This window comes from Uranotaenia lowii, chromosome 2 (assembly GCF_029784155.1).
Source record: "Uranotaenia lowii strain MFRU-FL chromosome 2, ASM2978415v1, whole genome shotgun sequence".
Lineage (NCBI taxonomy): Eukaryota > Metazoa > Arthropoda > Insecta > Diptera > Culicidae > Uranotaenia > Uranotaenia lowii.
Genome location: NC_073692.1, coordinates 253,671,829 through 253,698,764, shown reverse-complemented (window position 1 = coordinate 253,698,764; position 26,936 = coordinate 253,671,829). Strand labels below are relative to the sequence as shown.

The window sequence follows — 26,936 nt, the reverse complement described above, 5'->3', positions numbered from 1 at the left end:
AATTTTGACGAAACTTGGCCTGGTATTAGATCAAACATTTTTACATCTTTGGACCAAATTTCAAGGTTTTTCAATGAAAATTGTCAAAGATACAGCAAATTTAGTGAAGCAACTCCAAATTTCCCTTTTTTACGGGAATAGCTGTATCTTTGTTTTCCGTGATTGTAAAGTCTTCAAATTTTGAGGAGTGTTAGTTGGATTGTTGAACTAGATTTTGTGAAATTTTCATGAAAAAATATCAATTGAGAGAGAAATGGCAGCATGTCAAAGTTGGAAGTGGCTGCGCAGCTTCACGCGATTTCATTCTTTTTTAAACGCAACTGTAACCTGATGAACAATATTCCTTCAATTCACTCGGTCCATGGCAACCGTTCTCCAAGCTTAGTTTTATGATTACAAACAACTGTTGTTCTACGAAAAACTTCATAGATAAGGAAACATATTTGATATTTTATCAAAAATTGCATAATTACATGGACTAGGGAACTTGGCGTTCAGTAGTTTTTCGGTTGTAGTTTTTACACACTCCAACCTTTTTTTCCTTAATTTTGAAACATAAATATTTAGACTGACCCAAAGCTGAATTTATTTAAAAATTGCAACACAATTACTAAGATGTATCAGCTTAAACAAAAGTAAATATTTTACATATTATCCATTTGTAGCCTTTTTCCCAAGCCCGCCTTTAGACGGGGTTTGTGTTTAATCTATTCTACGTCCACTTAACTGAAAATATTTTTTTCACAAAAGATCAATCCAGAATTGTAACAGCTCTTCAACATAACTGCCAATAGATATTTTTGGATCGCAAAAACATGGACTATGTGAAGGCTATTAATTATTTTTCTCAAAATAGGTCAATTTCCAGGTAACTCATTTTTTTAAGCTACTCTAAGATTTAGCTCTTCACAACTGTTTGTCATAGTTTTCATCGATATGAATTGTTAGATTAAATCGTTTTGAAACATTCTTTGTTTAGCTTACCTTAGCTTGATTAACTGTATAAACTACGTATTTCAAAATCAAATTATGATAACAATCACTTCGAGTTCCACGCTGGCGTGGCTCAGTAGAATAAGTTCAATATCGCCAATGGTTGCTAATCCGTGATTGGCCGAGGCCACCAATTTTGTACTAAGACCAAAAGAATGGTTCTTGGGGTTCTCATTCTCAATGAATAAAACTGATGCTCTCTCTTTGAACATCAATAACGGCGCCGGCCACGTCCTAGTAGTCAAAAAATAGTAAGAAAAATAAAGAAAGGGATGAAAAATATAAATAGCGCTTTAGGACTGAGGTTACCTCTGCATCCGAGCCAAATAATGTTGGTTGAAGTTAAGGTGAAAGTGATTTATTGGGAGACACTTTTGACTGGTGTTACGTTGAATCAGTAAAATTATTTTCCTAAATCTTATAATTTATAAAATATTCAAAAGTCGTGTTAAAAAAGCTACACAATTATTAAAAATGTATGGTTTCACTTAAACATCTTAGGTGTATCCGTGTATCTTTTACTGTAGATCGTACAGTGAATGCTTACAAGTATCGGTTTTTACTTTGATTATCGATTATTCCAGATTTTCTTCAGATATCCAGCTTTTCCATTAATCTATTAAAAAATTTGAGATAAGTCAAATCTGTCCGGGATGTCCGGAGTTATTCTAACTTTTTGCTAAATCAAATAAAAACTTCAATTTCTCTTTAAAAATTTCAAGATTTTATGTTCAAGAACGATTTTTCAACTATTTCAAAATGAAAATAAATTTTTGTTTAATCCCTAGATACGATTTTAATACTGCTGCTGTGATTCAATGAAAAGTTTAAAATTCAAGTTATTTTCTCACACTTTCCTCTTGTATGTTTTTGGCCTAGATTGTGTTTCAATTTGCCCTTTTTTCATATTTTTTTAAATGGCCCGACTGTGTGGTATGAAGTATGGTATGATTAAGATTAAAGATCATCGTTTTATCGACAACTATTTTGAAGATGTCTTGGTCATATTCGACTTTCATCTAATTACATATCAAATAAGCCATTTCAAATTTCTTGACAAATGTTTCGACGTGTTTGTAGTATCCAGTAGCTGAATGAAACTAAAAATGAGTCTTGTTTATCTTAAAAAATGAGAAGTAAAGTATGAATGTGTAAACGGAAAAATATATGTTTCACTCTCACTCTCTCATTCAAGGAATAATACACTGAATTGATGCGTGAACTTTTCATCAATAGAAATATGATGTGCGAGCGAGACACTTATTGATGGCATCGTGTTCACTGGCAGTGAATGAGAGGGTTTAAATGAAAAGGCATGTTTTTAGAATCGAAGAGCATGATGCATTCATTTTATTGAGTCAATCTGTTAACGATTTTTGGGAAGGAAAGACGCGCGTCCTTTCGAAGAAAATTAAATATTTTACGTTGAGTTACTACAGTGTTTTATCACAGTTTTCACAGGAACTCAAGCTTTTTGGTTATAAAGGCCCTAGAAGCGACAAGTCATCTGATGTCCTTTCAGTTATTGGTGACATTTTTTTAATTCAGAGAGACCCCTACTTGAAAAAAAAAAACTTGTAATACATCATCTTAAGATATCATTTGGTTGAACAAAATTTACTCAAGAACATGAGGGGCATTAAGATGGAAGAAATAGAAGGAAATTGAAATAATCGCTTTTGTATTTTTATTAAAAACCCAACAGAATACTCGAACAAATATTCGGCCGAATATTCGTTTTGCCGAATAGTTGAAAAGGTCGATATTTGGTGTTTGGGCAAGTGGACTGTATTTTTCGGATTGTTGTATTGAGAATGACACAACGCTTCAACTTAAAGGTTTCTCTATATTTTCTTCTCTTGATTATACAAAGGTTATTAGGAATTTATCACACTTCAAAATTATACGAATGATATATTAATAAGGATTAACACACATTCTTAACAAGGCGGGTATTTACTTAACTTCACGGATTTGTTCTTAAACGATTAATGTAACGCGCACGGAATTTGAAAGGTAACTAACTCGTCTCGCTACGCAAACATCCTTTATAAGTGCATCGAATGTTCTGGAAAGAACGGGAACATGAAGGTAAGAAAAAATCAGATTGTTCTGGAACCTTTGAACAATCGATTATGAATAATTCGAGAACATTCAAAAGCACGTGGAAGAACTTCTGGAAGATTCTGGAGTCATTTCTTATGGAACATTCTGGAAACACTAAATTCTTCAAGCTGAAGGCCAATAGGCTTGAACATTTGGTATTCGGTCGTTTGCCGAATACCACTATTCAGTACATCTCTAATGATAATCAACAGAAAATGCGAATCCAAAAGTAATTTCTGCAAGTTTCATGATTATATGTATAAAGATGATGAATATACAAAGGATAGATCTCACCAGATTCCTCAATGGTTGCCATGCTAAAAATAACGTATAGCAGTCGCTCTTCATCAAATCTAGTGTCCAACCATTTTCGTCATCCACGGTGAAACAGGAACTTAGTTGGTAGAACATTTGTTTCGGCAGGTAGCTCATCGGGGAATGTTTGATTTCTTCTTCAAGCAATGGAATTTTTAAAGTTTTCATAAACAAAAACTTGAAAATTTTTCGGAGCATCTGTCAATTACGTCTCTTCAGTTTCGCCGACTACTTAGATCTCCATTAAAGTGTTTTGAAACATTCTATGCAAAAATAAGTTAAAATAATGAGTGGCTTTGGTGTCATGTGGATTAAAGTAAACCCCGTCTACTGGGATGGGTATTAGGACGTTAAAGCACATGAGATGGAAACAACGCCCTTCAGATGGCGAATACAAGTATTGAATCTTTAGTATACATCATTTTAGTAGGGGAAAAGTGGTAGAAATTACGACACTTCTAGCACATTTTGAAAATTTTACCATGCAAAAATGTTTTGAAGATCTTTGAGCGTTGTATTTTTTTACAGCAGCCGTATGTGATAGAAATCGAGCTATTTTTGCATCACAGCATGCGAAAATAGAACACGTGTTGTAAACAAAATTGAAGGCCGAACTAAATTGAGGATCTTGCAAATGTTTTTGCATTGTTAAATTTTTCAATATGTGCCACAAGTGTCAAAATTTCTACCACTTTGCCCAACAACAGTGAACTTGCTATTAAAGGAGTTATTTAGGTCAAACTAGCAAAAACGAACGATTACTTCACATATCCTGGTATCTAATCGATCTCTGTTAAGAAAATAAATTCATTTACTCTTTCTTTTGTAAAACAGACACTTTAATTTCGAACATTATTTTAAATAGTGGTGTTTGCAAGAACTAATAACCGAACCCTTTAATAAACGAATTTACTAAAAAGTTCAGATGATGACCTTTTTTTTACTTTCTGGTGGGTTATCAGGTCTGAATACAATATTTTTAAGTAAAAATCCTACCATTATAGGCAGCACGCAGTTCCAGAAACGAAGATAACAATTCAATAAACTGCACCCATCATTCGATACCTATCATTGAATTGACGGTGTATGTTTTGTTGTTAAAAGTTAATTGGTAAACAATTATAATTTGTTTGCAATAATCATATGCGATACGATACTCGACAAATCAAGACCAATTAAATCGGCCATTGACGCCATTCAGCTCCACAACACAAACCTGTTCAAATACATAATCAAATACACACATCAATTGGGTTGCATTTATCGTCAACTGTTAGTTAAACATGCCGGCAAATGCAAATTTCAATTGTTTGTTCTCATTCACTTATTCAGAGTCCAGCATCAAACTTGGCTCACACATGGCTTTCGTTGAGCGACCGACCGACCGACCACGTGTGCGGATAAATATTTAATTTAAACGTTATTTCACAGCAATAATTGTTTTAATTAAATCCAATCTAGCACTAGTCTGGTGATTTATCGATTATCTGCCTTAATTAAACGAAGTTTCCACCCAGTTCTCCTCACTTCTTCCTATACATGTGAGCGAGCATAACGCGAGGTATTCTGCGTTGATGGTTAATTTGTGAAATGCCATGAATGCCTCAATTTTTCACACACAGCCACACATTCTGTGTACTGGCTAGCTACATGTCCGTACCTTTAGGTAGGACGTATGTTAGGTTAGCCCGGCTGGCTGGAATGCAGGAGAAGTATGTGGCTGCTCCCATCCGGAACCCTTTCGGTATCTTTTCTCGTCGTCGTCGTCGGTTTCGGTTCCACTTTACCGTCTGACCATGTACCACGGATGTATGTATGTAAAATCCGTATCCTTCTACTTCCTTTGCCGGCATTTTGTCCTATGTACCTACTCTCATCACATTTCAATGCCCTTTGCATACCGATGCCGCCCGACGACGTGTGAATGTGTAAACGTGTTGTTTATATGTTAAAATTATGTGCCGCACCCCGGTTTGACGGCAAACAGGGAAGCGTTATTACACACTTCCACATGCGGTCGTAAAATAAAGGCACTAAAAGATCGTCCCCGCAGTACAAGGACGAGTCAAAAATCCCTATCACCCTGCCATGAATTTCACCCATGCCAGGAAAAATGCTGGAAAGTGAAAACGAAATTTTCCTAGAAAGAAACAGATTAAATTGCCTAAATGTAGGCTAACAAGAAAGTTGGCTAGAACTTGAATATAAAATCCAACTTCTGATTCTGAATTCTGATTTTGAATTCTGATTCTGAATTCTGATATTGAATGCATATTCTGTATTCTGATTTTGATTCTAATTCTGTATTCTGAATCTGAATTCTGATTTTGAATTCTGATTCTGAATTCTGATTCTGAATTCTGATTCTGAATTCTGATTCTGAATTCTGATTCTGAATTCTGATTCTGAATTCTGATTCTGAATTCTGATTCTGAATTCTGATTCTGAATTCTGATTCTGAATTCTGATTCTGAATTCTGATTCTGAATTCTGATTCTGAATTCTGATTCTGAATTCTGATTCTGAATTCTGATTCTGAATTCTGATTCTGAATTCTGATTCTGAATTCTGATTCTGAATTCTGATTCTGAATTCTGATTCTGAATTCTGATTCTGAATTCTAATTCTGAATTCTGATTCTGAATTCTGATTCTGAATTCTGAATTATGATTCTAAATTCTGATTCTGAGTTCTGATTCTGAATTCTGATTCTGAATTCTGATTCTGAATTCTGATTCTGAATTATGATTCTGAATTCTGATACTGAATTCTTATACTGAATTCTGATACTGAACGCTGATTTCGAATTCGGATTTCGAATTCTGATTCCATTGGACTTATGGTTTAAGAAATATCTTAGATTAAATTTGGATTAAAATCTCTTAAAAAATTTGAAAAATATCTCGTATTTTGCAGAAATTAAAAAAATTAACTAAAATAAACCTTTTATGACATTTCTCTCAGAAGTTAAAATTACTCACCCTCTTCGCAGTTCTTATCGAGATCTCACTCGGTATCGCGGCCTTTAACAAGCTAAGAAGAATCATATTCTGTTTTTGTTGCAAAGTCGCTAATAAATCGTAATTCTGTTTACTATCGCTTAGTGTTAAGTTAAACTACACTGGCGAGTCAAGAACTACATATTCCAAACCCGGTTTTGCGAATTATTTCGTAAGAAAAGAATTGCAGAATCGTATAATTTTGCACGTGTGTTTGACAGATAGATACATTCATCTCATCTCATCGGGGTGAATCTCTAAGGCCTAGTTTCTGATCATCGATTCTCACTTCTCTCCACTCAACTCAAAGTATTGTTTACTAAAACACCGGCTGGTTGCTATTACGAAACTGTAGCAAAACAAACGCCACTATGGCGGGAGGCGACCCGGGTCCCACCGAGGACCCCCCTGATCCAAACCGAAGTAGGCTTCCTCTGTTCATGCAAAACAAAACATACGATGGTATAACACGATTTCTTCAGTTGCGTATGAAAAGTGTCGATGGTGTTGATAAACGACCCCCGCTACCCCAGAATCCTTTCCTCATAGGAAATTCTGTCGAACGAGTGGATGGATCTTCTAACTTGAAGCATGTAGAAGCAATCAAAGAGAGTCAAGGTGCGCAGTACATATTGAGGACATCTTCACCAGAAGTCGCTGAAAAATTATTATCAATGACCACTCTACTGGATAAAACCGAGATTGAAGTCGTGCTACACCCCACATTGAATTTTGTTCAGGGTGTTGTTTACCAACCTGACTGTATCGATTTTAAGGAGGAAGACATTCTGAATGAAATCAAATCAGACGGTGTAACGGCTGTGCGTAGAATTATGAAACGCGACGAAAAGAAGAATCTTAAAAACACACCACTACTTGTTTTGACTCTCTGCTCCACGGTTTTACCAGAATACGTTCGCTTTGGTCTGCTACGCGTTCCAGTTCGCCCTTATTATCCGTCTCCAATGATCTGTCGAGGCTGTGGATCTTATGGGCATACTCATAAGAGATGTGACAGCACGATTTGCCCTGTTTGCTTCCGAGATCACCCGACTACAGAAGGACAAATCTGCAGCAACAACAAGTATTGCAAACATTGCAATCAGGAAGGTCACTCTCCGACGAGTCGTGACTGTCCCTCCTTCCAGAAGGAAGAAGCAGTGATCCGCCTGAAGGTCAACAAACGAATCACGTTTCAGGAAGCTCGAGCCGAAATAAACCAAACCTGGAACAAGCCAACATACTCAAGTCAAGTTCAACAACGCATCACGCAAGTCAATGATGGTTCCGACGAAAAAGATAAAATCATTTCCTTACTACGAGAAGAGCTCGCCAAACTACGGCAGGAGTTAAGAGAAATGAGACAAAAAGAAGACCAAGAGCCTAAGCTACCGTCGCAAAAACCGAAATCCCGCGTGTCTCGTAAAGATTCTATGGATGCACCGAGCAGCCAACAACTTGAGCAAGCAAAAACTAAAAAAGCTACACAGAATTCATCGGCTGGAACAGAAACATCGGTTGAGTGGAGAAATTTCGCTCACAATACAAGGAGTGTGAGCAGGAAACGGAACCTAAACCTTACCCAAAACGACATATCGCCGTCCAACTCAAAGAACGGACCGAAACGAAAAAACCAAAGCTCTCAGCGTTCGCAGCAGGATGAGAATCCAGATGTGAACATGTTTTCTGACGATGATGATGGACAACAATGATTCACCAACCACCCCGCACATTGACAACCAAGGCAACGCTACCGGACTTTCTTTGGTTTTTAATATGAACAACGCGCTTTCTTCAAACTCTGAACCCGGTTTATTACCGGGTTCATCAGGTGACGTAGTACCATTCATTAACCCACCTACAAATCACTCAGATTATAATTCTACCCCCTACAACGACGACAATGACGTTCCCAACGAGATCATCCCGAACATCACCAACCAAGTTCCCGACAACGTAGATGACTATCTTAATACAAGGCATGCAGCATCCGTCTCTGGCAGACAACAGCTTCAGGTGACGCTGGATTCCTGCCTAGCATCGAGAGTTGGCACTGACGTACAAGCGGATTCCCAAGACTGCCCTACAACCGGTGCTGGTCCACCACATCCTTCTCAATCTTCAACTCGGCAGAACTCCACCCACGAAAATGCGCCTTCTACAAGCCATGAACCCGGTTCATTGCCGGGTTCACCAGGTGACGTAAATCCGATCCAACCCACTATAAGCAATTATCGCCTCCTCCTGTTTCAGTGGAACACGCGAGGTTTTTGGAGACAACATTCTGAGCTGCTTACCAAACTGGCCTCGAATCCACCAATTGTCATCGCCATTCAGGAAGCTATGACGAATCGATTTAATGGGGCACTTTGGAACATGTACACATGGTATTCATCTGACAATCAACAAGCTCGAAGCAACGGAATAGTAACAATTGGTGTGCTGAACTGCATCCCGCATCAACAAGTATCCCTTCGTTCTGACATTAAAAGTATTGGAATTCGCATCACATCACCGATAAAAGTAACAATCGTTAACGTTTATGTCGAGCATGCTTTTAAACACGACGAACTTTCCGCTGGGCTTTCATCCCTTCTGGAAGGGTTAGAGCCTCCATACCTAATAGCTGGCGATTTTAATGCTCGACATGCAGTTTGGGATCCTATGAAGACCAACCAAAAAGGCCGCATCGTTCTAAACTGGATTATCGACGAGCAACTCAATCTACTAAACGATGGTTCACCAACACGTATATGTGATCATAGCTGCATTGCATCTGCCATCGATCTTACGCTAGCTTCAAACAGCCTGTCAAGCCGGTTATCATGGAAAGTTGACCCCGATCCCATCAACAGCGACCATCTTCCGATTTCAACATTCCTAGATACTCCGTTACCCAAACTATCCACAAGACAAATTTGGCGATACAAAGATGCTGATTGGTCTTGTTTTGAAGAATTATTAATAAGTAAAATATCTTCTCAAAGCGCGTTTACTGTTGAACAACTCACAGATCATATTTTTGATGCTGCAGTTGTTACCATTCCACGATCCAGTCTACGTTGCGGCTCAAAGAATGTTGTCTGGTGGAACTCGGAAGTTGAGGAAGCTGTGCGTGCGCGAAGAAAAGCTCTTCGCAAAGCAAGGAAATTAAGCGGAAATGAACAAACGAAAATGGCGGCGATGGCAAACTTTAGAAAAATTCGTAACCAGACCAGAAGAATCATAAAGCAAGCCAAGGCTGACTCATGGGAACAATTTGCTTCGAGCTTCAATCCACAAACACCGGTCTCCTGTATGTGGCAAAGTTTTAACAGAATCTCCGGGAAGAAAACGTGTAGAACTCTGCGAATTAACTCTGAAGGACAGTTTAAGGAGGACCCGCTTGACATTGCTGAAGATTTTGCACAGTATTTTGCTAATTCTTCCAAATCAACTACTCCTGATCCCAATCGCAACATCGCTAACAATAATGAAGTGAATCGTCATAATCCTTGTATTGATCGGGATTTCACATTCGTCGACCTTCAGAGAGCCATCAATCGTTGCTCCGGTAATTCAGTTGGTCTCGACCTAGTGAGTTATCAAATGATTAAACATCTACCGTTGTCAGTTAAAGTAACCCTCCTCGAAAGTTTAAATAGCCTTTGGCAGACAGGTATCTTTCCTAAATCATGGAAAACTGTGATTGTTATTCCTGTACCAAAGCCAAATGTAGATCAAATTGGTGTCTCTGGTTTTAGGCCCATTTCCTTGTTGTGCTGTTTAAGTAAAGTGTACGAGCGTATGATCAACCATAGAATTATTACGTACCTTGAAACATCTTCTACGCTTTATCAAGAGCACCATGGATTCCGCGCAGGACGAGGAACGAATACTTATTTTCTATATTTACGAAATTTTCTAAGAGAGGTTGAGCAAGAGAACACACATTGTGAAATTTTATCTCTGGACATTACGAAAGCATATGATCAAGTCTGGCGATCCAAAATTTTAGACGCTATTCATGAAGCAAAACTTGGACATCGCGTATTTCAGTTTGCTCGTTCTTTCCTATCCGAAAGATCATTCAGTGTTTCGATAGGCGGACACCGCTCGGAAGCAAGAGCCTTAGAGAATGGTGTCCCACAAGGCTCCGTTGTGTCAGTAACGTTTTTTGTTCTCATCATGAACCAAACATCCACTCTACCGCTTCCTGGTACGTTCTTGATGGGATATGCCGATGACCTCATACTTGCACGCAAAGGTTCCAAGACAAATGTTCTTCGTCAAAAGTTGCAAAATGATCTACAAACTGTAAATGAATGGGCCAAAGAAGTCGGATTAACAATATCAACCACCAAAACTAAAGCTATGCATTATTGTAAACGGAAACGTCATTATCATCGTGATCACCAAACACAAATAATACTGAATAACGAAACTGTAACACGTGTCCGAACACTGAAAATTTTGGGCGTTTACTTAGATCGAAGAGGTACCTTTAAGCGACATTCGGAGGAGACTAAGAAAGCCGTTAAAAGCAGGTTATACCTACTTAGAGCAATATCTCGATTTGCCTGTAGGACCACACTTTTAAAGATTGGTGAAGCTGTTGTACTGTCTAAGCTGTTCTATGGAATCGAACTCTACAGCATGGAAAATTTCAACTCTCTGGAGCCATGCTACAACGATTACCTTCGAGTATCATCTGGAGCTTTCAGAACATCAGAAATAATGGCAGTTGCAGTGGAAAACGGAAGAATGGATTTTCATCATGCGAGTGTTAATTGCATTGTCAGCAAAACATGCAACTTAACACAAAAAATAGGTACATCGAATAACAATGTTTTAAGTATCGCTAGCCTTCCAGAAATGCGGAACACACATACCCAACAACTTCGACGAAGAACTCCTATGATCGAAACTACGGAAACTCATAACTTTGATCTCTTTCGTATGGCAAATCAAAAACTTGAACATCTCACTGGACATGTTCTACCACAGATCACATCCATGTTATGGGTGGGGCAAAGGCCATGGAACATTCAGGGGCCCTCGATCGATTGGAGTATCAAAAATCAACTCAAAGCTGGGCAAAGCAAAGAGGTAGCACAAGCGATTTTTACAAAAACGATCAACGAAAAATATCGAGACCACTGCTTAATTTTTACTGACGGTTCACTAGTCGGCGAGGAGGTTGGGATTGGGATTGTTAGCAAAATCTGTTTGATAGCACGAAAATTACCATTTCAATGTTCAATCTTCACAGCAGAAGCAGCAGCCCTTGTGGTTGCCGTCGAAAAATCTCAAGGTAGAACATTAATTATATCTGATTCTGCAAGCTGTTCACAGGCACTTGAAAAAGGTAACAACAGACACGCTTTTCTACAAATAGTTGAGAAGGAGTCATGGAATAAAGAAATTACGTTTATGTGGGTTCCTAGTCATTCTGGAATACGAGGCAATGAGCAAGCTGACGCTACTGCTAATAATGGTAGGAAATGTCCATTGTGGAATATACCAATTCCAGCTCCCGACGTTGTAAGATGGGTGAAAAAGGAAATCGCATCAAACCAACAACGAATCTGGATACAGAAACCGCCACGGGGACTCCGGAAAATAAAACACATCATAGAACCGTGGGTAGATCGACCAAATCGACAGGAACAAGTCATTCTAACGAGATGTAGAATCGGCCACACCAGATTAACACAGAAACATCTTGTAGAACGAAGTTGTACTAATGTTTGCGACGCATGTAATTCGGGACTAACTATCGAACACATATTCACCAGCTGCAGTAAATATGAAATGTTACGTCGACAGAACGGAATCGTAGGAGACATCTCATCCATTTTTGCAAACGTACGGGAAAAAGAAAGGAAAGTGATTATGTTTCTGAAAAAGTGTAAACTATTTGAAGAATTGTAATTGCCTCTAATTCAGAGGGAGAATGACCCTGCGTGGTTAAACCCCTCTTTAAATAAATAAAATTTCTTCTTCTTCTTCACCCTCTTCGGAAAAGTTAATCATTGAATTAAAACCTTCAATTTATAAATCTTTGTAATCTTCTAGAGTCTTGCCAAAAAATTATTGATTGATTAAATGAATTTTTAACACTTTTTCAAAGTTATCTCTGAAACAAGAGCTGCTAGAAAAAAAAACTAATTTAGCATATTTGGAATCAGCGCCCCAAAATAAGTTTTGATCTGCTCTTAAGTGTTTTGACGATGGGAAAAGTAAATTTTGTTGCCTTATGTTATGCCCCTGAAGTTAGACACTATCATTAAAATTAAATTAATGAAATGAAAAATGAAATGAAAATGAATTTTTTTTCAAAAATAAGCGCGGGTGATAAAATGAAACAAGAAGAAAATGTTCCCGAAACTGTGCCGCTGTCGTTTGTTAAAAAATGATGCTACGAAAAGTTAATGTCACGCTTTGTCATGGTTCCACAAATTATCTGCTCCCTCTGACATATGTAGAATCACTTGATACAAAACAAACCCCACAAACCATCGAAGAAAGGGTTAGAAACAGCTGGTATGAGTCTTGTAGTCATCAAATAAGGATACATGTTCATTATTGCGCAATTAATTTTCCCAAAAGAACTAATAAAACGAAATTAGGAAAATTCTTCCCGTAGATACATGTGTTCATTCTACATCCTGCATGTACATGACCCATATGCTTACATGGTTTCGCCAAATTAAGGATTTCGTTCCGCCTGTCGCTGTTCTTCGACACCTTGCTACCCCTTTTTCGAAAAACAACTTTTTCTTTCGTTTACCACAGTTCATACCTAACCTACTCGCGTTGTCGGCTGCCGAGCTTGAAACATCTTTCGAGCAGTCATTCTACATGGAAAAGCAACCAGCCTACCTACTGTGGTGTTGGTGCATAAACGGACGTGATTTAAGACACGCGCTCAAAACATGTGAAAGCTTTCGCCAGGTTGCTTTGTTCTCTGCTTGCAACACAACTGCTCGAATTGGCCGGGGCTGCAAAAGTTTTCCTGAGAGACGCAAGAATCTGCGAACTGCGAACGAAGGCAGAAAGGGAAAACTTGCTTGCTGCCTGCACAAGGATAAAAGATTGTGCCCCTGCGTAAAAGCTTCACGACGAAATTAGTCATTAGGAGGACGGAAGCATTTTGGCCGGATTCAATGATGGTGCATGCCGTTGTGGAAGTAGGAGACGATGTTGGCTGCTGACTGGCGCTGATACCTGTAGGTAATTTGACTACTGATGGGTTGGCTGAGAAGGAGAAAGAGGAAGCTTTTTATTTTAATAAGTTCGCACAACTTTCCGTATTCTGATTCCAGCACAGCCTTGGAGAAGGGTATGTTGGCCTCGCCGTTTGTTGTTGCTGATGTGTTAGTGTAGGATTTTAAGATGCATTGCTCTGGAATGCTGTTGAAGGATTGCGTTCGCTGGTCTGAAATGGATTATATTACTCGTTGGCAGATTTGTAGGTACCTTCGGTGCCAACATTATTCAGGAAAATTGAAAGCATGACATCGGAACTTAATGAAATAAATGGCTTCGTACCACTTACTGTGGAGAATTAACTGTTATTAGTTCCGGCGGATTGCTTTCTTCACCGGGTTATTCATGTGTTCCTCGAAAAGAAATTAAAAAAAAAACAACAGTACGATCAATACTTAATATGACCATATATTTACAAATATTTACCACAGATACTTACAACCAGTTACCCACTTTGAAAATTCATATAATCGCCCTCTGGAATATTTCTAAACCAACAATGAGAATGGAACTCTGTTTCTGATTTTTTGAGAGAAACATCCAGGTTCGGGGCCTACCAACACGTGCTTCAGATCTGAATCCCATTACTATTTTTTAGGTTATTCTCGCCAGACACGTCTTTAATGACATCCGGAAGGTTGCATCAGTCCGTGAGCTGCAGGCCTGTGGAAGAGTCGAAAGAACATGCGGATTTAATTCAGGTATTGAATAAGAAACATAAAAACCTCGATAATCTAATTGACTGCAAAATCGAAAGTTTTTATTTTTTTTTAAAGACAATCAAGTGCGTTTGTAGGGATTTTATTGGATTAAAACTCTTTAAAATATCTGGTTTTGATGGCCTAAAATAAATCTTCAGATTTGATAGAAAATTGCCGGTTTCGCACAGATTTATTCACATTATTTTCAAAATCATTTGAAAAAATCGAATTGAGTTCTAATTATTGGGTCCAAAAACGAGTTGTTTTTATTAAATAAGCGTAAGAAAAATACGTTTTTTAGGTTTAAAAAAATTAGGGGGAAGTGTTTCTAAATGCACAAGCCGTTTGACGAAAAGATTTAAAGCAGATTTTTGAGATTTTTTATTTCCATCCTACTGTTACACAGCTTTCAAATGAGCAGTCAAAAACGATAAACGTAAAAAAAATAATTTTGAAAACAAAAATTTTATATAGCATGTAATATCTTTTCTGGAATACAATTTAGGTTTATGCTTTACCTACTCACTTGAAATGTACTCCAAGAATTAGGGAACATTTTTCATCCAAAGATATATTTTTTGGAACTTTCAGAACTTCTCTGGCGATTTTTGAATGAAAAATTTTGTTTTCCCATACAAATTTCCATACAAAATTAAAACTCGTTGCGCTAATTCAGGACTGGATGAATCGCTTCCAACATTTTTATTGCTATTTCTGGCAGCAAAAATAACAAAAAAAAGGGGAGGTGTAAAAATTTAAGAATTTGAAATTTCCATTCAAAGCTTGCAGCGGTCTAGTGCTCATCCTTGAGGTGATGCTTTGCAAATCCTTGGAGATTGTACTGATAACTGCTTTTGACTAAATATTATCGCAGCATTAAAAGTCACATATTGTTGAAAACAAGAAGTCTCTTTAAAAATTTTTTTTAAAGGAATTCAAAGCTGTTTTTTCAGAATGAGAATCGGTCCAATAGGCTGTGAGTTGCACCCGGGTAAAGAATGTGTTGTGATATCACGGAAATTGATTTTATTTTTCGAAAATGTTCAAGACATTTTTAATTCAACACTTTTCCAATATATTCTTCAATACAAGTTTTACATTTCTATGTGCTTCGTTAATTAATTCAGTTATCAAATTCTTGATCAAATTATTAAAAAAAAATTATGAACGCGGTTTTAAAACAGTTGATTCGAGAGTAAAAAAGTATGAAAGTATAAAGGTAATGAAAGCGTCAGAATTTTTTTTTCAAAAAGTCTTTATAGATCATGGAGCAGGTATTTATCTGTGATTTATCAATTGTATATCAATTGTTTGTGGCATTATGTTCAAACAAAGTAAGTATCCGTGAAAAACTGTAATTTTATTCTTATAAACTTAACATAATGACCCATTCCAAGCGCTTGTGAGCAATGAGATAAATTTTTTATCTTGGATTTCTACACAATTTAAAAACCCCGTTTTGATAATATATGTCTAAGCATCATTTGTGTGATTTTCATTTTTTTTGTTCCGATGGCTGGGTATAACTGTTATAAAAATCAACATTTTTCTCAAATGATCTATGGTCTAATTTTTTTGTTGTTGCAAATAGTCACGTAGCTTTGGCCTGAATAGACGTTTATTTAAAAAAGAAAATCAAGATCCTTGCTTTACCCATTAGTTTTTTGTTTTTCAATAGTTTAAAGTATTTAAAAGTATTTTGTTCTGAATATTATGCAACAATATTCTATCTTGGGATTAAATTTCTGACATTAAAATCTTAATGCGAAGAACCTAGATTCAATATTCTACATCAAAACAGATTGAACAGGTCATAACGACCGGGTGCACAGAACGAGATGCACGCTGAATATTTCCTAGACTTGCTGAGAAAATATCACTAGAAATGGTCTAGAATACGGAGCTTGAGACGCTAACATGCCAGCACGTGTTTTCGTCCGCATTCGCTGATTTCGGGTACAGCATTCGGGTTCCTTCGGGTAGAGTCGTTACAGTTTTGAAATATTTTAAAATCGGCCCGTATGGCTTTGACGACGTCCAATCGTTCTGCGATAATCGCGACCAGAGATGCCAATGTGCCTGATTTTACAGGTATTGCCTGATTTTTCGAGGCTCTGCCTGACAACCTGTTAAGCCATTGAATTTGCCTTATTTTTGAAAATATGCCTGATTTTTGCGAATGTGATGAAAAATGGGTAGTAAGGAACTGGATTAGGTACCATTGCTGAAGTGAAAAAGTGGAAATGTGGCTGAATCAAAGCAATCAAGAGATTCCCTTAAATTCTTATTTAATAAAGGGAATCTTTCGATTGCTTCGATGCTTGGATTCAGTAGAAATATTCAATCAAGTAGGCTCACAACACATACAATTAAAGAGAAAATGAGGAGCGGTGACCAAAAAAAAGGTCATTACTTTTAGCGAAATTGCCGTTACTTTATCGTAGCCTGATTTTTATTTTGCAGTTCCCTGATTTTTGAGAAAAAAAAGTTGGCAATCCTAATCGCAACGCAAGATTTTAGAGACTTTTTTTCAGCTGGCTTGAAATATCCTAAGAAATGTTATTTGGAGACTTGAGAAACTATTATCTCAAGTGGCCTAACAACTTTTTCTTTTCAATGAAAACAGATATTTGGAAGTAAGTATTCTAGCTGAAATGACGATCGGTTCGGAGTTTTGAAAAATGGGACGTAATCGCGCGTTATAGCAGGCCGAAAGATACAAACAATACAGGGATAAAAAAAAGCGTTAATTCTTGTAACCGAAATTTCCGGTTTGAAAAAATCAAGTACTCATCGTACAAAACGATGGCGTGTGGACGTGAGCGTTTTTCTGAAGAATCTAAAATGCGGTAAATGAAAGTGCAAACTCTTTCATGCTCGCATCACCATAGAGAGCATCACCATATATATCGAAAGTACGGGTGGCTGGCAGAAGATAGGGCTTGAGTGCATTTAGAAGACCTAGATCAGTAAAATTTGGGGTTACCTACAACGAGTGAAACCAATATTAACGAATCCAGAATGATCAACAACGCTAGGTTCCGTTACTTTTACCTCCGTCGCGATATATCTTACACCACTCAAGGTAGTTTTGTATTATTTTTAATTAAAAAAAACAAATAGTGTCATTTTACTTTAGAGGCATGTCGGCGAGAGACGTTGTCATTATCCGGAATGAGGAAGGCAAATCGAAACTTACAAAGCATTATCTAATGATGTATGTTCGTAAAGCGTTTGCCTACAAGATCATTTAAACATAAACATTGGGTTTTCAACATTTGCCGCAAACCGTTCGCAAAATGTTTTTTTTTATTAAAGGAAACACCAAAGAAGCAATGCCTCTGTGAAAACTTTCAGCTAGCTGTAGAAGTTTTGGGGATATAGTACAATATTTAGCACATTTTGGAGTACCAACCTTTGCAGCGTTCAAGCGAACTCTCCCTGCTGCAAAAATGTCTGCATTGATTGCAAAGATGGTAGAAAAATGTCAACTTCCAAAGCGTCAACCGAAACCATTAAAAGAACAAAGTGGCAACACCAAAAAGACAAACGTCTTCAACGAGTGAGTACCTGAAGAAGTTAGTGTTGATGTTGTTATGCACGAAGTGAAAGAAATGTATAAGACCCGATTTAATACACTTATTAGTGGATTGGAGGCTTTCTTACAGAGTGTCAATTATCTTTGGAAATAAATGACACAATAATGGATTCCTTATTTCGGAATTATATATTATTAATCTATCAAGAAGATTATGATTAAAAAAATCGATAGCAAAAATTACTAAACTCCATATGAAAAAGGTGGCCAGTACGTTTTTTGGAGGATAAGCAAACTGATATTCAACGAGTTCATTTACAATCAAAATATTTCAAACTGCTCAAGTTTGAGAGCCTCATTTCTCGACGCTCACTAGTGGTCAAGGGGTTAATCTCCTAAACTCTCATGCTAGATGGCGTGGGATCGATTCTCTGCTGTTTGATTAAATTTTTGTAAAATTTTCGATCGCCTCTGTAATTAATTTAGCGATTGCTGGCTACTGCTGCTGAGCAAATGGCTACTTTTTTTGGAGCCATCGTAAGCATGATATGTTCTATGGAATAGAAAAATTTTAAACAATTTTGTTTTTTGGTTTTGAGATATGACCTACAGGAAAAAAAATCCAATTTTTTGATACTAAATTCATCAAAATCGTGATACCTGGAATAGGAGTTAATGTGGTAAGAACGTTTCAATGGAACATACAAATTCACGGACATCATCGTAACTCGTCGAGCTGAGTCGATTGGTATATATAAAGTGGGGTCTTGGACCCTTAACTAATGATATCCCCAACTGACCGTTCGCTATACCGTTCTGTAAGAAAGCCGAAAAAATCGTAAAACACGTCAACTTTAATCGTATTCAATTTAATGACTTTAAAAAAAGATCAAGCGCAATCAAATGTCAGAATGAACGGCAAAGACCAATCTATTCTGTGGATTTCAGACTATAAAACGAAGGATATAAACTCTGTTTTTGCGTACCTGACTGCAGTTTTTGCGACAATAGCAATCGCTAATGAATTGTGTTGTTATGTTATAACTAGAATGACAAAACAAGAATGAAGATAACTCTATTCCACCACTAAAACCTGCGTTTTCAACATTTTATTAAATTTGTTCGAATGACCTCCACCAATTAATTTCATGTATTTAAAAACATGCAAATTACAGGAAGAACCTGAAAGAACTTAGATAATGATACAGAAAATTTTAATTTGTTCGGTTTGTATTTTTAAAACTGTTTTGTTGCAATATTTTCTGAAAAAAAATAAATTTTTTATGCAAAGAACAACATCTGTGTATCTTTGAAAAACGTAAACCCATCATTGTCACGCATATTTAAACTAAGCGACCCCGAGAAATCAAAATCTGCACTGAATTTCTTGGCAACACAGAAATAATAAATTTACTGAAACCCTTTTAAAATCGAACGACGATGTTCTGTTGTGTTCTGGCGATTTTCGTGGGTTATTTTGTCCATCTGTTGTTACATAGATAAGATCAAAAGATAAGAATCTTGAATAAACGCAGTTGTTTTGGCAATTTCTTCAACAACAGATTGCGTTTTGAATATTATAAATATTATTTCTACTTTTGTTTTAATCAGATTTTTTGTAAACCTCTGCAAATGCGGCGATTTGGCTCGGTATCAAAAGGGTTAAATACTTCAGGAGAAACCACACAAGATGACAAGATAGTAAGAATAATAGACTGCATTTTTTGATGGAAAATTCGATACACAGTAACATTATAGAATCGTGACGTCACAACGCTTTGCAAAACCCTGTTGTTACAAAACAACGCGTTGTGTCGTCACGAAACTAATTTTTTTTCATAAAAAATCCAAAAACATCTTTTTGTTTTTCATAATCTGATGAATCTCTGATCTCGTTTTTGTTTCAATTGGTCAATTAAAAGAGCAGATTTTCGTATTTTATCATAAAAAATAGAGAAAACTGAAAAGTGGCACGTTGTGACGTCACAGCTTGAATCAATCATAACTTGGTTACTTGGCTTCCATTTCCGAATATCAGTTGATAGCAAATCATACTTTAATTTCAAATCTAATTTTCCAAAAGGGACTCGGACTAATTTATTTTTCCAAAACCGACATAAAAAAATTGGAAAAGTTTTGTACCAATTGAATCAAGTTAGATTTCTTCTCGGTTATCGAGAGTCTATAATTTGATTTACTTATTATTAATCCTCATTTCAAAACAAGGAGCTCCAAATTCATGCTTGGTGTAAGCTTCAAAAAACTTTAAGTGATGCCAATGCAATAGATAGGATTGTTCAATTTTCCAAAAAGAGTTAAGTTTTTCAAAAGTGGTAAAGAAAGGCTTTAGAATTACAGTCAACACCCTTTATCATGCAGAAAACATTTTCAGACATTCAATTTCTAATAAGAAATCATACACAGCAGAAATTAATTAACCCCTTTTTTGCATCCCAGAATGGCTGTGGAGCATGGAAATGTGCGTGCATTAAACATGGCTTCTTTTTGCATATATGTAGTGTTTTTTTGTTTTCATTCGCTTTTCCAAAGGGTACGTAATTCAAAGCGCAGTGAAAGAGCAAACCACATCTCATACCGACTCTGCCTACATTGCATATTTGCCATGCCACGATGCGTCGTCGAAAAAACAAAGCATGCAGCGATAATTAAATGCCTTTCGATATGCAATGCACAAAAGAAACAACCCGAGTTGTACTGCGGTCGGAATGCAAATATCTTCATCTCACTCTCTGAATAAACGCGAATTATTTGTCATGCCGATTTACTTTTATAGAACCTGTTTGTAAAACCGTCGTTTTAATTTTTTTCTCAAATACACAAAATTTTGCTAAAATTTTCTTCGACATAAAATCGTGCTTATCAAGTCGTTTCGCTGATACGATTTAGTGAATTCTGGCTATGGCATATGAAAATGTGCATTTGACACTTGTATCGAAAAGAATAAAAGTAAAATTTCCCTTATCAGGAGGGTGAATGAATCTGTCACAGAACGGTAGACAGTTGTGTGCTCCCTAATAAAGGTGTCAATTTGAGTCGGTGGAGAAAGACGTTAACATAATTGCACATCAATGAAAACTGTTTAACTACACATAAGGGGTCGAACACGGAAGGAAACGAGAGATAGAGAGAAAAAATTGCCGTTTGTGGCTGCCACAACGAATTTCCTCCGAACTTCCGAACGATATATTTTTCTGATAGAACGACAAAAGACGCAAAGCTATAATACATTCACATGCAGACATTCGTTGATTTCGTCCTCACACTTTTCGATCCTTCTCACCTTTCCGGCGACATGAATGTGGGTTTCTCCTTTGAATGACATGGTTTTATTATGATTTGGCAATAGTTATTCAATTTGAGCAAATTGACACGCTTATTCTCTGCGTAAAATGAATGTCACAATATTCTCAACCCTTTTTCCAGTGAATGCTTTAGTTTTTTTTCGATGAATTTTAAATACAGTGTCGTTCACAAGGGACGAACCAAATGTCGATTGCAGGCACAGTAAAAATTGTTCAGAATATAAAAAGGTTATGACTGAAAAAAGTTAACTAAAAATTAGTTCAGACAACATGATCCTGGACTGTAAAATTCAAACACAAAAACAGTAAATTTAAATGGCTTTTAACAAAATTTTACAATGTAGTTTTCAACACCAATCAGAAATATAATAAAGTTATTGTCTAGCAAGCATATGTTATTCTTTCAACTGCAGCTGGAATCCAAGTTGGAGATTAGATACAACTTCGTTGGACTAGCGTTTATTTTAAATTTTTCAAACCACGAAATACCTACTTCGGTCTTTATTTTTGTTTTCCTTATCAGAAACACACTAAAACAGCTTGCTTTGCTTTCTTTTCAATTCATTTGTTATTGAAAATGCCAACAAAATCGTTCTGCCTTATATTTTCAATCCGCTCCCGGAGGAATATTCCTAAAGTATAAATATTTTATAATCTGAAAACCTCATTCTCGCCCCTGCCACTACACTCCTGTCATACACAATAAAGCTTTCTATTCCAGTTTTCTTTCCAAAACCACATTCAGATAAGTCCCCAAAATCACAAAAAGACGCCAGCTATTTGGAAGTGGAATTTACACAACAACCAGCCAGTGTTCATTCGGAGGCAACTTTGACACTGAGATACAATTCAATGAATAAAATAGTAGAACCAACCTGGGAAAGGAATCGTACTACTCTTTATTCTGGATTCGTTTCACCTTTCAGGAGAAAACGTTTTATCTCCATCAGCTCTCTATCGGGGGGAACCGAGAAAAGTTAAACATCGGCACCTTTTTTTCTTCCTACGAATTCCTGCTCAACTGAGAAGCTCCTCAATATGCAAAAACGGAAAGCTTATTTTCCCCATTGTGTGGACAAATCTAGTTGATTTTCCTTTTACGACCAATCAACTAGTTTACATATATTTATCCCGATCGGCTGCCGTAAAAGAGCTCTCCTGCTAAACGGAAATGTTGATTCTTTGTGCGCCTTTTGAGTCGGTGTTTTTTTCGGTTCATTTATATTCTACTCTACTGTAATTTGCACGTTTCTGGATTGAAGCACCGAAGAATTGCTGTTTTTCTTCGAAACATCATCAGCTCTCTAGTTTGTCTATTCAATACTGAATGTTTTCGTAGTTCAATTTGTTTAGAACAAACCTTTAAAGCTTATCTTATTTAAATAGCATTTGAATATACTGAATATTTTATTGTATTTAGCTGTAAATTGTACGATGGAAATGCGACTTTTCCACAAAAAATGAGAGGACTCTTCTTTGAAGGGTCAGTTTAATGTGTTATTTTGTAGTGAAAACTTACAAACCTTGGATTTTTTTTCTCGAGTTAAAGAAAACAGCGTGTTTATTTTTCACGTTTTTCGCTGATCACAACGGGACTTGTTTATAGGGATTAAGCCTCATTCATTTCAAAGTACTCTGGGTAAATTTAAGCTCATTAATTTGAGTTAGTTTCCAGCGTACGTCAAAAGCTGTAGTGAACGAGTTCATTTTTCTAGAAAATTTTCGGCGATGTGTTCTAGGCTAGAACTTCTAGCAAGCTGTTGATGAATATTTGAAGGACTTTATATTCTACTTTTGTGATAATTTTGTTTTATAATCAAATCGAAGGTTTTCTTAAAAAAGAGATTTAAGGAAATTTTTTTCTCATTTACTGCTGAATTTGAACTGAGCTTGTGTACTTGAGATTTGTGTCCAGGGGTACACTTTTTGACTTTTCGCTGTGATCAATCCGTAACACATGCAGTTTTGTATTATCATCAGACAAACCATGCGTGATGTTAAAGAGCCCATTCGCAATAAGTTTGCATGTTTAACTGTTTTTTTTAAATCACATGTACAGGAATATAAAAATTTTTTTGCATTTTTTTTAATAATAATAAGTTGATTTAAAATTATCGTGAAGTTAATTTGTATGCGAACTAATTAAACACCCTGTAGCTTAAAGTACACAGACATCGTTCTCAAACTATGTCTGTGTACTTTAAACTCTCTGTGTGTGGCCTATTTATTATTATTTATTAGGCTGGAAGAAATATCAATTTCTTCTTTTGTCACCCCTCCTCCCCCCCCCCCTTCGAAATTTCCAAAAACCCCAAGGGGGAAATAAATAAAATTTCAAGCATTTCATGGAAATTTCGATAAAAAAATTCAAGTATTCGAAAGATTACAAGACCAAAAAACTAATTTTGGAAGATGGAAGCTATTTCACCAGGTGTATTCTTGATTTTATTATTTTTTTTTTGATAAAAAATTACTTGATTTATAGGTTTTGTGCAATGATATTATATCATATAGTATGTAATTTGGTTGCATACAAACTTTTGTGCAATTTATTCCAATTTATTTGTTTTTCGCATTATTTTTTATTGTCCCCCCCCCCCCCCCCCCCCCGCCCCTCGCGATGTTCCAACTCCGAGTGACAAAAGAAGGAAAATTGTTTGAAATTTGTTTGTGTTGAAATTTGTTCCGGCCTTATTGTTATCAATGAAAAAAGCGTTTTCTCCATCCGGTGGAAAAGTACGTCAAATTTAGAACATTATTTTTTAACAAAGGATAACAGCAAATCGATTTTTGTTTTTCTTAATGTTTATTTTGGATTTTTTTAATTGGTTTATGTTTTACTAGTGTTTCAATAGTAGGTACCTACTCAATAGCTAATGCTTCTACCCTATTAATTCGCAGGTATATGTTAAGATGGCAGAATCATAGCAAGCCTCATTAAAAAAAAATCTTACTTCCGAACATTATAACACAAGTGGGACCTGGAAGTTTTGGAAAGATTTCTGGACAGTGGTACAGTGGTATTTAGAAAATGGGATGAATTTTGTTAAAAAAATACATCATCCATTTGGAAAATATAAGTCTATAGTCAACCACAAACCCCCATATTGAGTACCGTAAAACGGGGTAGCTTTGATCACCGGGGTATCTTTGACCAATAATAATTTTTTGCACATTATCATCAATAACTCAGTCTATAGTTTAACCCTTTAATGCATGACTTTTTTTAAATGAGAAAAACAGTTATTGATTCAGTGAAATAATAACATTTTAATCCGAATAACACAACTCAATAGGTTTGAAGTCGTTATTTTGAGTTTTATAAAAGTTATGGCTCATAAAAGTTGAAAAATATTTTTTGAAATTCTTAATTCATTTAAATACGGTTAAACAAATTTCTGCCAAACCGTGATAATTAGGTGCAGGGAGGTGTTTGTGATTGATTGAGATTAAAAAATTTGATTGATTTTGCAAATCTGAAAAAATAACACTATTTTTCCAAAAACTACTTTTATCAAAAAAATTAATAAATTTGATTTTTGCAATTTTTCCGCATACTTTAGTCTATATCTTACACATACATGAAAATATCGCAATGAAAATACCATGGACTAATTTCTTTCAATCTCTAGAATATTTTTTGTGAATACATCATTCAAAAATATCCACGCGTTTCCAAGATATTTGGATTTTGATTAGTGTTGTTTTAAAACAACACTATGCATTACAGGGTTAAATTTTTGAAAACTGTTTTCTACGTTTGAAAGCCTATGAATTGAGTATCAAAAAGACAAAATTTGGTTTGTATTTGAAATTTTTTCTGTAAGTAAAAAGGTAATTTCAAAATCTTGAAATATCTTCTTTTTCTAAGGCTTGCAAACAAACAGCTCTCCTGATTAAACCAAAAAGCATTTAGAAGCAAACGGGTTGTTAAATGTGAAAGAACTACTTTTTTTCCTTTGTGTATGTATAGTTAAAGTGCTATTTTTATAGTCTTTTAGTGATATTTTTTTTTATATTTAAAAAATGAGGACATTTTCCAAGAGTAAGCCCGTATTGGACAAATGGATAGAAATCCTATCAAATGGTTAACTTTGAAGAAAAAATTAAAATGAAAATAGTGAAAGGGGCTAGAGGAATGTGTTAAGGTAAAATTTCATTTGTATTTTTAAGCTCAAACTATTTAGCAATTGTTTGAATTTTTGCCCCTAAATGTATGCAACATAATAGTACTTTTCCAATAATAAATGTTTTTAAAAGAAAACGTTAAAAAGCAAGGTAAAATTGATAAACTAGCATTTTTAAATATTATGAAGGTGTTTTGTATCCTTTATGATCGAGAAAACTCGTTAAAGCCGTCAAAATAGAGACTGATCAATGTAACCCCAAAGCATCAAATTCAATATAAAGCCGAAATCGATTGTTTATTCAAATTAAAAGTGGTCTAATAAATTTCTGCAACCATGGTTTACGTTCATTGGAGTCCAGTACTGATTTTAAAAATATGAAACATGCCACATTTCCCTTAACAGAAAAATAATCGAAAAATATTGAAAAAAGTGATCAATATTAACCCGGATTACGGTAGCTCAAAAACTGAAGTCACATTTTTTGCGCCCAAATATGCTGTTGGTAGAATAAGCTTTGCAGTTTTTCCCGAACCTCTTCGGACCTGCAATATCCGAAGATATTTACCCAAAAATCCGGGTATCGGATTCCAAAATTTTCAACTCAAATCCGGGTAATATCCGGGCCAATCCACCTAAAATCCAGGAATTACTTATTATGATTCTGGAGTAAAGTTGAAAGAATAACCCATGACAAATTATTTTGTACCGACGCAATCTTGAATTCTAACATAACAATTCCAAAAAATGTTTACAGGTTCGTTCCGATGAAACAAGCTCAAACAAATTTGTTATTAAACTCAAAAACCATTAATTATGTTAACAACATGTTACTTTATTTGAATTTTTGGTTTGGATTTTGCTTATATTACGGATGAATCCGGGCAAAATCCGGGCTTTTTTCTTCGATATCCAGGCAACCGGCTTTCCCATTTTTTTCTTTGGAAATTCGAGCAAGCTCGGGACAAATCAGGCAATCTGGAATGCTTAAGGTAGAACACTAAACAAGTTCAAATTCAAAATTCAACGGCTTTGATTTACTTCAACCTGGGAAGTTTCATAGCTACCGTATGTTATCCATTAGCAAGATTGTGAACAACAGTGAATCGCCTTTAGGATGGCGTGAATTGTCCTTTATTGTTGGACAAATTCGACTATAGGACAAATAGACTAAAGGTTAGGCCCACGTTAGGCCTGGTCATTGTAATATCCCCAAAGCATTGTAAAATGTAATAAATAAGTATTAGGTATTGGGTTGCAGACCCTTATGCCATCAGATTTTTCTCGAACTGTAATGTATGACGCAAAGAGCCTTGACTTGTAGATTTGAGTTATCAGCTGTTGAAAATGCACGACTTAATCGTTCGGATAAAAAAAACAAGTGTGACCAAGTAGGAGAGTCTAAGTTTATCGTTTTCCGAAGGAGTCCTGAAGTTGATATCTATGGTGATTCTATTCTATTCTATTCTTTCTAGTTTGATCATTCTCCCTCCTAAGAAAGTGTGTTCATTTCGTCTTGATATGGTGATTCTGATTTGTTTTATGAATTTCAAAATAAGTGTAATATACATAATTATTATAAA

General features: G+C 36.0%; 1 protein-coding gene across 4 annotated transcripts in view; it reads left to right on the top strand.

Annotated features, from left to right (window-relative positions):
* The window catches only part of LOC129744701 (visual system homeobox 2-like), a 166,886-nt gene that overhangs the window by 73,070 nt on the left and 66,880 nt on the right, over window positions 1-26,936 (top strand). The gene's annotated exons all lie outside the window — the stretch shown is intronic.